Raw genomic sequence first — 12,787 nt, 5'->3', positions numbered from 1 at the left:
GCATTGCACAGCGTCCCCCAAAGAAGGCAGAAAATACTGTGGAATATTTGTTGTCACCAAATGAGTCATTATTTTCCTTTTTATTATTAAACAGAGAGATGCCCTCCATCTGAGCCAGGATATCTACAAGCTTGGATGGCAGTGTCCTAGGTAAGTGAAATGTTATCATCTTTCAGTTCAGACTTTTATCTCTAATGGTTTTTCCTTCTCCCTATTTGTCACTGATAAGTGCACCATGTGGCTTCATCTACTTGAAAGATTAACAGGTGTCTACTCATCAAAAAGACAGCTTTTGAGCAAACTCAGAGGCTTTGAGAAAACTTGCTTGCTTTTTACTAATGCTTCTTTTCACAAATCCTGGATATTAGCAGCATTTTTAATATCACAATATTGCAAAATGTTGGAATATGCAGTGCTCCCCATCTTCACCATTCATCCAGCTGGGGCCTTTTCCAGGACACTCCATTTCATTTTAAGAGTGTGGCCTGAAGGCACATGAGGCCCCCATCTTGCTGAAGCTAAGCAGGTCAGTGCCTGGATAGGAAACTGATTGGGGACTATGTACGCTGCGTTGGATTCCATGATTATTCACTGGGCTGTTTACAATATAAAAACACAAAAATATATAACATGGAAGAAAAGAAATGTAAAATACCCTCCTGACTTTCTGTCCTCACCCCTACAGATACTTGGAGCAGGCTCGATCCTTATTGGACTATTTTGATTTAAAACATGAAGAAAAATAGTACCTACCAGGTAATTCCATTAGATCCAAAGAGACAAGGCCATTATGATGACTCCTAGCTGATGCTGGCATAAATTCAGCAGCCTGCTTTCATGTTTCAGAATGCTAGAACCTATGCTTTCAGATCGGCTGAGTGTTAACATTAAAAACCTGTTACTGATAGCCAAACTTTTCAGGAAAAACCTCCACTTATTATAAACCCTAGAATAAGAAGACTAGATTCTTCCTTCCTGAATGGAGGCTATCATAGTTAATATCAATCACCAAGAGAGCTACAGTAAATAGGCATCTTTGAGCTTCTTTCTGACTGTTTGAAAGGTCAGTTATTTCCTGCACACCCTCTTTCCCCATGTATGCTGCCAAAGCAATTATATGCATTTCTACCATAAGGAATAGAAAATGGAACATGAAGTGCTGTCCATTGCCAAGTTGCCTAATTTTGTTGTGCTGCCCTTGTGGAATTGAAGTGAGGAGCAATCAATGTTTGTTAGTAAATATATTAGGTAAATGGAATAGGTCATACATTAGATTTTTTTTTTTTCGAACACCACATCTTCCCAAATATTGCACATAAACATAAATTTCTAATGCCCCTCTTTTGCTGTTTTTCCGCACTCCTTTGCAAAAGGATATGAAACAGTTCACAGGGAGATAGGAGCCATGGAAGGATATAAAATTATCCTTGTTATTGAGCCAACCAATTCAACAATCCTTTACTCAGATGCAGCCCATGTGACATTGCCCATCTAGGCAAGAGTATGGCTTGATATGTACATTTCACTGTGCATTGAAAGCCATATCACACTGAAAAATAATGCCGTGTAAATGCACATCTAAATGGGGATGTTGTCCATTCATAATATATTAACACATCCAAATCTTCATCCCTGTTGTGTCTCAACTCTTTATGCATAGCTGACTATGACTGAGTGATGTGTTAGGATGAAAAGTTTTTTACAGTACACTATTGACAATCAATGAAAGTAGTACAGTGTGGCAAGATACCTATGTATCAGCCAGGTTGTTCTGGCAATGTGAATGCATTCCATCTCCCACCACCACCACCACCAACATTCAGAATGAGAAAGTGAGAGCTGTTAATTACCCCCAGTGAATACACATACTGTAGCTGACTCTGACTGGCTCTATGGTGCTATGACATAATCATGTTTGCTACACGATCCTTGATTAGTTGGGGTCAAGGAGGAAAGTAAAATACATAAGAAAAAACTTACTGTACAGTTCACATTAAAAACAGAGGAGGCTGATCCATTAGGGTGAATGGATCAGTCGGCCCTCAGTGAGCACCCCCCACCCTTCTTGCCTGTCTTCTTACAATCACTCCTTACATTAACTCCTTTTTAGTCTCTGCGTTGATGGAACAAAATTACCTCTATATCATTGGCTCTGGCTCCCCCTGCCATTGGCCTCAAAAACAAAACAAAACAAAAAAGCACTCCTACACTAAAATGGTCTAGGCTTTCTTTTTCTTTTCTTTTCTTTTTTCTTTCTCTTTTTTCTTTTTCTTTTTGAAAAAAAATCCAGGAATAGGGGAAAAGGCTAAAGAAGACAAACTTTGAGTATTCAAAATAAAGGACTATGAATTCTTGATTCATAAATAGACATTTTTGAATGTAGTTTCAAAACCTAGAAAGTGTTGTCCCCCCCCCCCCCAATCTTCATGTATTTTCTGTACAGGAATGTACAGGAACATATTTCTAACAAGAGATAAATAAAGTTTTTAAGCTTTCTCAAAGCCACCTGCAGAATACCATTCTCTGTTGCATAGGGTCATGTTCAAAAACTGTAAATCATGACTTGTCTGTGGACCAATTAGATACACCCCCCCCCACCAACAAATAAGGATTTATGTTCAGAGCTGTATTATAGAATATAACTGATTAATTCTATTAAGTGGTTGTAATAACTGTCTTTGTTGCTATTGGTTAGATTGTTGTATTTACTGTGGTTTTCGTGATAGTGTGAGCTGCCTTGAGTAGGCTTTCCCCCAAATGTAGCATATAAATAATTTTATAAAAAGGAGAGGAAATAGTAAGAACATGAATTGGCATGGGTTGTTTAGCATCCCAGCACTGGGATTGATATATGGATTTTAGGTTGTTGTTTTTTTCTTAGTATGATGTTTTGATTTAAAGTTATTACATTTTAGGTTAGGAGAAAATACATATGAAGTTGGGTGGGGAACATTAAAATTATAACTCATAAATAAGCATTTTTAAAGAGGGTAGGTTTAAATGTGGCTGGGGAAACCCAGCCAGATGGGTGGGGTATAAATAAATAAACTATTATTATTATTATTATTATTATTATTATTATTATTATTAAATGTAAAGTGTTTGAAATAAAAGGCAGTTGCTATGCCATCAGACAAACTTTGCTGCCCAAATCTTTGCCAAAATACAAGCTTCCCGTGGGTTTTTTTTTATAACCGTAGTCCGCCTGTGTCATAATAGGAAACTTGCTTGTGTATTCAGTAGTTGAAGGTGCCAACAGAGTTCCGCATCAGTTTTATTTTTGTTACCTAAATCGTTATCTGCATTTTTAAATGATGTTTTACAGCGTACACTGCCATGATAAAATTTATGACATGGTGGTACAGAAGTAATTTTATAAATATATAAATAAGGTAGTTATTTTCATCAAGAAGCAAACAATTTTGTGCAGTAACATTGAGACATGGTGCCGTCTGCAGCTGTTAAACTAAACAGCTCAGTGTGGGATTTTAAATGTTTGTGATAACATTGGACAAACAGGCCAAGATAAAGGGAAAGGTGGCAGCGATCCTTGGTTTTACTTTTGTTTTCCTTTGGTAAAAAAGCAAAGTAACTAGGAAAATCAAAGAATGCTCTCCATAGATTTTCACTCGCCTCCTACCCCCACTCCCAGCAACTGCCCATTCTCTTAGAGTTGCCTGTGTGTTGTGCTTGCCTATGAACCTCCCACACTGAGGAATTGCTGAATGTTAATGACAGTCTATAAGCCTGTGACACTTGTAGCGCTTTATCAATCAAATGCAGCACATTCTGCCAGTTTGGCCACCTGTCCCACTCCATCAGTGTCAGAAAGCATTTCACAGAAGGCCACAGGTGCCAGCTGTCATTCCGAAAGCAGCATCGGAATGGCCCTAGGATAAGTGTATTTAGGAAATTTCCTCGGATTGATTTTGTGGTCCCAGCAGCCTTATTTTGAGTTTGTTTACAAAAGGAAAACAAAACATGCAAATGACCAATTTAATAATAAATGAAACCGTGAAGTTGACATAAGGATTTGCGACTGGGAGTTCCACCGCATATAGTAGGATACCAGTACTGAGACTTGTTAATTCCTGTTGCTGCTGACAAGTGACAGTAAGGGTATGCATGGCTCTTTTGATCAGCTTTTACTTCATATTCAAGTTACCGTATTTTTTGCTCTATAAGACTCACTTTTTCCCTCCTAAAAAGTAAGGGGGGATCTGTGTGCATCTTATGGAGCGAATGCAGGCTGCGCAGCTATCCCAGAAGTCAGAACAGCAAGAGGGATCGCTGCTTTCACCGCGTAGTGATCTCTCTTGCTGTTCTGGCTTCTGAGATTCAGAATATTTTTTCCCCTGTTTTCCTCCTCCAAAAACTAGGTGCGTCTTGTGGTCTGGTGCGTCTTATAGAGCTAAAAATACGGTAAGTTCTACCACAAATACTTAATCCAGTTTAAAGCTGGAAAATATAATGGATTGGATTATAAATTCCTGTGAGGGAAACTCCCACTGGTGGAAGGGGGGAGGTGAATTTTAGTTATTCCCCCTGAACCATCTGAAAATCTGCAGCAGAGGATTTGGGGACCCTTCAGAACAGGGGTCAGCAAACTTATTCAGCAGGGGGCCAGTCCGCTGACCATTAGACCTTGTGGGGGGCTGGACTATATTTTTTGGGGGGGGGGATGAACGAATTCCTAATGCCCCACAAATAACCCAGATATGCATTTTAAATAAAAGCACACATTTTACTCATGTAAAAACACGCTGATTCCTGGACTATCCGTGGGCCGGATGTAGAAGGTGAATGGGCTGGATATGGCCCCTGGGCCTTAGTTTGCCTACCCATGCTCCAGAATAACAAGAGGTGGTAGCACTGGAGGATACTGGATGAAAGCAGAATTGGTAAGAATCACCTTGTCTCCCACTTGTCCCCCAAAGGAGCTTCTCTCAGTCAGAGTCATTTCGATGAATTGAAGGAGTCCTTCCAAGGTCTATAACTGACCTGCTTTTTAAAAAAACAACAATACCAAAATGACTTTTGTAGCTGTCTTTGCCACATGCCTAAAACAGGAGTGAGAAACAGTTTTTCTGTTGCGGATTGCATCCCCTCAGGGCTGATCTGGGGTTTTTTTGGAGGGGGGCACATACATGGGTGTGTGAAGCTAGAGCCCAAAGTGGACAGCATGTGGGGGCAGCATGTCTTGAATGAGATTGCACTGCCCTTTGACACAGCGCTAGTGTTAGATGTACAAGTGGCATAAGTGGCAAGGAGTGCCTTTACCAGATTTGGCTGGTATATCAGCTATGGGCCTACTTGATGAAATAGAACCCCACTGCAGTTACTCAGAACCTAGCCAGCTCCAGAATAAGCTACCGACATACCTTGGAGATATTGTGGGTTCGATTCCAGACCACAGCAATAAAGCAAATATCACAATAAAACAAGTCACACAAATTCTTTGGTTTCCCAGTGCATATAAACGTTACGTTTACACTACACCACAGTCTTTTAAGTTTGCGATAGCATTATATATTTTATTTTTTTTAATATCCAATCTGCGTACCTTAATTAATGTGACACAGAAACTCGAGGTAAACATATGCTTTTGGGAAAATGGTCTGATAGACTTGCTGGATAGAAGCTTGCCACAAACCTTCAAGTGTGTGTGTGTATATAGCAATACTGTATCTGTGAAGTACAATGAAACAAACTGCAATAGGTATGCCTGTTTGTGAGGTTGTCCTTGAAAACTTTTAAGAAATTGTAACTGTTGCAAAATGTTGCTGCCAGGCTATTGTCTGGAACAAGACATTTCAGACATATTACACTTGTTCTGCTTGATTGTCATTAGTTGCCAGTTTGATTCCAGTCTCATTTCAAAGCTTTAATTGAGTTCTTTCCTTCTCTTGTATGGCATATTAATGCCTTTTCCTTTTTAAAATTTCTACTGTTGTTTTATGAATTGTTGTTCTTACTACTTGATGAAATTGTTTGCATGTTATGTCAAATGCTATTGTTATGTCAAATGTTATGTCAAATGCTTGTTATGTCAAATGCTCACTAGGGCTGTTTTATGTATTACTGTTTTGCATCATATATTTGATATTTGATTATTGTAAACCACCTGGAGTACTTTGTTTGGGGAAAGAGGAGCACAAATTCAAATATGGTTGTTGTTGTTGTTTAAGCTGGATACTGCCCTTGTGTTACATAATCTGACCTCTTTCACAGAGAAAACCACACAGGAAAGTCTTGTACAATATGAGGAAAGGCATATTTTAAATAAAATAAAATACATTGATTCCCTGCTGAATTCATACTGGGTTCAGTCCAACGAGTAGCGCTTTCATCTAGAACTCATACAAATTAATGAGAATTGTGCAGCAAAGATATTTTGTGGATTTTGTTCAGTGTCAGTGATTGGCATGATTTAAAGCCCTGCACATAGATTTCCTATTATTTGCTAAGGGGGGAAAATATTTCAAGTGCCCTGTGCTGAATGCCTGTGTGAAGAATATGGATCCCTTTCCATAAGAAGGCAGCAGGAAATCCATTCACAAGCAGGACTCCTATGCATTGTTTGGACCATTGGCAATAACATCTAGCCTTAATTTAAAATATTGTCAAAGATGAAAGGGGATAGAAGGATTATTCCCATGGTTAGATCTTAGTAGAGAATAAGTTACTTCCAAATCTGCCATACTTCATCCGAATGCCACCTGAATATATTCATTTACCATATGTACTCAGTAGTGGTGAAATACAATGATGCTTGTTCTACAGGTCTGTTTTTCCTGTAATTAAAAATGCTTTGCTTTAAAGAAAGGTGTGTTTACAAAGTGTATCCATGAAACAGGTGGTTAGATGTCACCTGTGTTCCTAATGCACATTCATTTAAGCTTCTTCCAAAATGTAGAAATATGAATATTGATATTAAAATATGTCTGTTGGACTGCGGGGAAAATAACTTGTGGTTTTAAACCATGTTGACTTGTTTCCAAGGGACTCCGATCTGCATTTTCAGTTTTCTCATTTTTCTAATTTACCACTTTTCATGGTAAATCACCTTGATATTCTATCCCACACAGTTGGATTTTTGAACCTGTAGTTACCCTGAACATCCCACTACATGCAGGAAAATGACAAATCCAATCTGCATTCCATGCAGATAACTTCACATGGGATGCTACTGCAAACAGAGCATCACCGTGCATTATTAGAGTAGATCCATGACTCCATCTTTGAATGCACACATGCAAATGGATCTCAACTTCTGTTATGTGTTTGTTTCCCGCAGCTTCCATGCACAAGATCGCTAGTATCCAGTCCGCATCAGAGCCCGAAAGCCTATCACACTTCAGAAATCTATCATTTTCTAGGCTTCTGCAGTATGTGCATGAACCATCTGTTCATCCAGTGGTTTGCTAGACTTATCACACTATGTGTATGTTATGAACCATCTGTTGATTCAGTGGTGCGGGCATACTAAAGTATTCATGTATGTGATGTGGCTCTCATAATGTTTATTGCACCAGCTAAATCCATCTTAAGAGATGAGTAGTTTGCTAAGGATGGTATTATAGACTGCAGCTGGCTTATTTAAAGCTAGATTACTGTCAGAGTAAGAATTTTTTCATCATCAGTGAACCAGTGGATAGAAAAAATGCAGTTGCTTCTGGCTACTCAAGTAATGGAATACAGACTGATAACACCAAATAAAAACTATGTTGCGTAAATTCATATTTGTTGTTTGGAATCTCTCAAACCCATCTTTGACTGACTCAGATATATGCCACTGCAATAGAGTTTTCATCCACATGACCCAGTTTGCATATAACATTAAGCCAAACCATGGCTTAGTGCACATTGCAAACAAGCACATTGCAGGCACTTCACTCCTTTGATTCTGTTGATAAACTGTCAAAGAAGAGCACACCTTGGTGCTTGTCTGGAGCAAGACAGACCATGAACTTGGGTTCAGGCATAACACTGCCTTAAACCATAGCTCTGCCCCAGGTAGCATGGCTGTAGCAAGTCTGGGGAGGAGTGCAGGAGGCATGATTTTGATTTGGGAAATGTGTCCGCTTATGCTAAGCCATGGTTTCGCTTTAATTAAGACCACTGAAATTGAGTTAATTTCTGAAGTTAGTTATTTCAGTTCAGAACTCCTCTTTCCCCTCTCCGATCATTGATAACAAAACAAAGACCCTGCCTATTGCAGGAATTTGGATCTGTACAGATGGCATGCTGCTACTCTTCAGTCTATGGTAGAATATCATTTTAAATTTTAAAGCTTGGGCACAGAACTCTTTGATCATACATGGAATTTGAAAGCTTTAAGAGGCCTCTGTTGCTCATTTGGAGTTTCATATTTGTAACAAAGAACACCACAGAGTTAATTAAGAGGCTATGGAGGGAAAGCACTGATGGGTATAGACCTGTGGAACTTTAGATTTTAAAGCCAGTCGTTTCCTATTGAGTTTAAGGAACTGTTTTCACTCAGGCCTGAAGGGGTCTGTGTGACACTCAACCAGATTACATTGTAGGTTTTGGAATAAAATAAATCAAGTGCTGTGGGATGAAACAAAGCTTAATTGACTTTAATTTCTTCTCTCTGTGTGTTGATCTTCACAATGGGTTTAATTACACAAATTTAGTAACAGAGGTAAAAGTAAAGAAACTTTAGTTTTCAGAAAGGAAGGATTTGGGGTTGTTGGGTAATTAGTTTGATGAACTGCTGAGAATTGGTCTCTGACTTTCAGCCTAGTTATATTATTGGGAGTTTCAGTGTTGTATCAGTGTCATAAAATCCAATACATATTTAGCCTGATGCTTCAACATTCTAATAAGTTTAATGATGTGACTTTCAGAGAAGTCTCTATGGGTACTTAAAAAACAACCCACATAGGTAATGCAGGTAGGCTCACCCTGTAAATATAAGTAGCGTATTTACTATGGCCCTTCAAATGATGTTAGGCTACAGCTCCCATCATGCCTAATGATACCCACTCCAATACTTTGTCTGGACAAAGGGTTCTTAATGCTACTGATAATTGCTCTTTTCCTATGTAAGCCAAAATTGGAATTTCAATTTATGGTCTATGCTTCTAAGTTTAATGCCATTTTTGGTGTGGACACCTGTGTGTGTTCCATCCACATAGTCAATATGGCATAGCCCTATGGATATAGTTGTCCCCTACCCTTTCCCTATCCATTATTGATCATTACCTATGCTACCTTCTGCTGTTTTGAAGAGGGTTCAAACCCTATTTTTAGGGTAGGTGGGTGTTTACATTTCTCAAGCACTGTAATTGCAGAAAAGTGGGGAGGCTTGTAAGAAGAGTGCCTGCAGCACAGACCAAGGGAATTACAGCCAAGATTACTTCTGAGTTGCAGATCAGGCTGTAAGTTGTATGGATTTCAAATGAGAATACCTGATCCCTTGTTGAGTCAATTTCAGCGTCAGATTTTATTAGAAAACATCTTCTGGTCAATTTCACAACCCAGTTAGAAAACCTGCTATTTTCGCTGCCTGTTATTGGTGCTTTTATACTATAGCTTCTAGCACATTTGCAGAAACATAAAAATGAAAAATAAAATTTTTAAATAGCATGTTTGTGTGATACCCAACAATCTGTGTAATACGTTTGTGGCCTGAAATTTTGCCTCCCTTTTGGATTACAACTTTCTTTCTGACATCTGTGCTACTTGTTGTGTTTCTTTGATGTCTTTGCTCTATTGGTAATGTACGGAGTGGAGTACAGGGTCAGGTTTAAGGTGCTGTTTTTGACCTTTAAAGCCCTATGTGGCCTAGGACCCATGTACCTACAAGACTGCCTCTCCTGGACCTTAAGTCCACAAACGGCAACACTTTGGAGTTACCAAGTCGCAAGGTGGTTAGATTGGTCTCAGCTAGGGCCAGAGCCTTTTCAGTACTGGCCCCGACTTGGTGGAACGCTCTGTCACAAGAGACTAGAGCCTTGCGGGACTTGACATCTTTCCGCAGGGCCTGCAAGACAGAGCTGTTCCACCTGGCCTTTGGTTTGGACTCAGCCTGACCCTTATGTTTTCACTCCCCTTACAGTTTTAATCCATGGGCTACTTTTAAAATGAGGCTGCATTTTAATTTGAATTTTAACCTGTATTTTAAATTGTTGTCATCCCCCCCCCCATTATGTTTTTATTGTAATTTTACTGGTGTTAGGCGCCCTGAGCCCGGCTCTGGCCGGAGAGGGTGGGGTATAAATAAAATTTATTATTTATTTTTTTATTTGTTGTTTTGTGTCTTGTACTCTTATATTCTTCATTTCTATTTTTCTATTGGTTTACCAGTTCTATTTTTATATTCTGATATTTTATTTATTATTAATAAAATCTACCTCTTCAGTTTTGGCATGGTTTCTGGGATTAAGCCTTGGCTCTAAATCCAGTGACTTGGCCTTTTGGTCAACCTGCTACTGTATAACTGTGATTTGCTTAGGGCTCCAGAAGCAGGGAGACTTTTAAGCCTTTCTTAAAAACCTAAGGATATCCTTTAAGACCTGAGAGTTTCCGGGCTCAGGCGTCATTCGCATAATTGGTGACAGCAATACTACCTTACAGGGCTGGTTTTAATCCCTGGTCATTTAGAATAATTTGCATCAATAAGAACACTGCCCCAGAAATTTAGGGGCAGGTTCTTAACACAAAGGGCTTCTGTTTGTGAACAAGGGTGGTAGTAGCTGATGGAGGTGCCTTTTCCCCATGGATGGGCAGATGATTGAGGGAGGCATGCCAGCACCATTTTTTCTGCCCTTTTAAATGTGGCAGACATTGTGGCACGTCTTTATTAATGACTTGGATGAAGGAATTGAGAGGATGCCAAGCTTTAATGGGAGCTACTTTGCAGTACGATACACCCATAGCAGTCACTTCGTTATGTCATACACCCACAACAGCCATTTTGTGACTGGCACCCACAACACCTTAGAACCATAGAGTTGAAAGGGACCCTGAGGATCATCTGGTTCAACACCCATATGGGGATTGAACTTCCAATCTTGGTGTTATCAGCACCAGGCTCTAACCATCTGAGCCATCCACCTTCTTAGAATGTGTCCCCTGGTGCGAAAAGGTTGACAACTCCTGAAAAGGTGTCAAGACATTTTATCTCTTTGTCATTACTGGAGCACACATATAACTCATTTATATGAGGTAACTGAAGTCACCCATTACTACAGCACTTCTTTTGCATCCCTCCTTGGTTGAGAATGTAATCTCAATACTACCTTGGGCAATTTGCGTGGGGGGTGGAGGGGCACATTGATATATCAATAGCACTAAATTACTGTTGGGGCCCTGTATTGAAACACATAGCAATTCTGTGGTGGATTCTTCCTCTTTGGGGGTTTACTAGTTTAGGATTTCTCTTTGATGCCCAGACTGCTACCACCTCGATGTCTTTATAAAGATGAAGGATGAAGGAATGAAGGAACTGAGAGGATGCTCATCAAATTTTCAGTTGGCACCAAATTGGGAGGGGTAGCTGATGCCGCAGAAGACAGAATGGGGGTTCAAAATGACCTTAACAGATTGGAGAACTGGGCCCAAACTAACAAAATGAATTTAAGTAGGGAGGAATGTAAGGTTCTGCACTTAGGCAGGAAGAAACAGATGCACAAATAAAGGATGCAGGAAACCTGGCTTACTAGTAGTATATGTGAAAAGGATCTAGGGATCTTGGTGGATCACAAGCCTATGATGAGTCAACAGTGTGATGCAGCAGCAAAAAAAGCTAACGCTATTCTAGACTGTATCAACAGAAGTATACAGAAGTTCAGATCAAAGGAAATAATAGTACCTTGGTCAGACCACACCTGGAATACTGTGTCCAATTCCGGGCACCACAATTTAAGAAGGATGTTGACAAGCTGGAACGTGTGCAGAGGAGGTCAACCAAGCCTTATAAGGAATGACTGAAGGAGCTGGGTATGTTTAGCATGGAAAAGAGGAGACTGAGATATGATAGCTATCTTCAGATATCTGAAGGGTTGTCACATGGAGGATGGATCAAGCTTGTTTTCTCCTGCTCTGGAGGGTAGAACTCAAACCAATGGCTTTCTCCCATTATCAGTTTTAAAACTGCTTAACCCCTTTTTTATTTAAGTGTCTGCACTCTGGTTCCATCCTAGTTCAAAGTGGAAACCTACCCACTTGTACAAGTCCAAGTGCATCAGTCTAATTTCTGTATTTTTTGTTTTTTATTTTCCTTTTCTGAATTTTCATCCTTCATTCACTACATTGATAACATCTTGTGTGATGAAAAGTTCTGGAAACTTACCATATTTTTGTGACTTTTGGGTTAGTCCTAGTAAATATACAGCATGAAATATCTCCAGTGTTAAAAAAGGGTGAGATTTTCTTTTTAGTAATTCCTATTTTCTTTATGTGAAATAAAGTGGGAAAACAGCTTACATAAGGGCAGGCAAGAAAGCAAAGCTTGAGCAACTGAGGGAAGCGGAAGTAAGATACAGATTGCTTGTTGTTTATAGTCTTTGTCTATTTAAAGCTCACTTGTGTCTTAAGAGCCTGGCTTGCTAGGGAAAGAATTGTTACACTCAGAGAAGTTTCCTATATCATAACTGTGCTATGGAAGCATGTTGTGAAACCAGCTGCCATGAAATTGAATTACAGGTGTTGCATTCTTCACTGCTCAAATTGCTCTATTATATCATGGGCCTTTTCATTTTGTTTTGAACAAATAACTGCAATTTGCTAGGATCCAAAGAAATTATAGAATAAGTAGCTG

General features: G+C 39.4%; 1 protein-coding gene across 1 annotated transcript in view; it reads left to right on the top strand.

The window, feature by feature from the left end:
• SGCD (sarcoglycan delta) overlaps positions 1 to 12,787 on the top strand; it is a 384,180-nt gene that overhangs the window by 67,927 nt on the left and 303,466 nt on the right. The window contains exon 2 of the mRNA XM_083423883.1: positions 95 to 150. The gene's annotated coding sequence lies outside the window, so the exon portion shown is untranslated. The remainder of the gene's footprint in view (positions 1 to 94; positions 151 to 12,787) is intronic.

This window comes from Podarcis tiliguerta (genome assembly GCF_965153285.1).
Source record: "Podarcis tiliguerta genome assembly, chromosome: 2".
In the NCBI taxonomy this organism is placed as follows: Eukaryota; Metazoa; Chordata; class Lepidosauria; order Squamata; family Lacertidae; genus Podarcis; species Podarcis tiliguerta.
The sequence above is the reverse complement of the archived record's forward strand: the minus strand, read 5'-3'. Positions and strand labels throughout refer to the sequence as shown.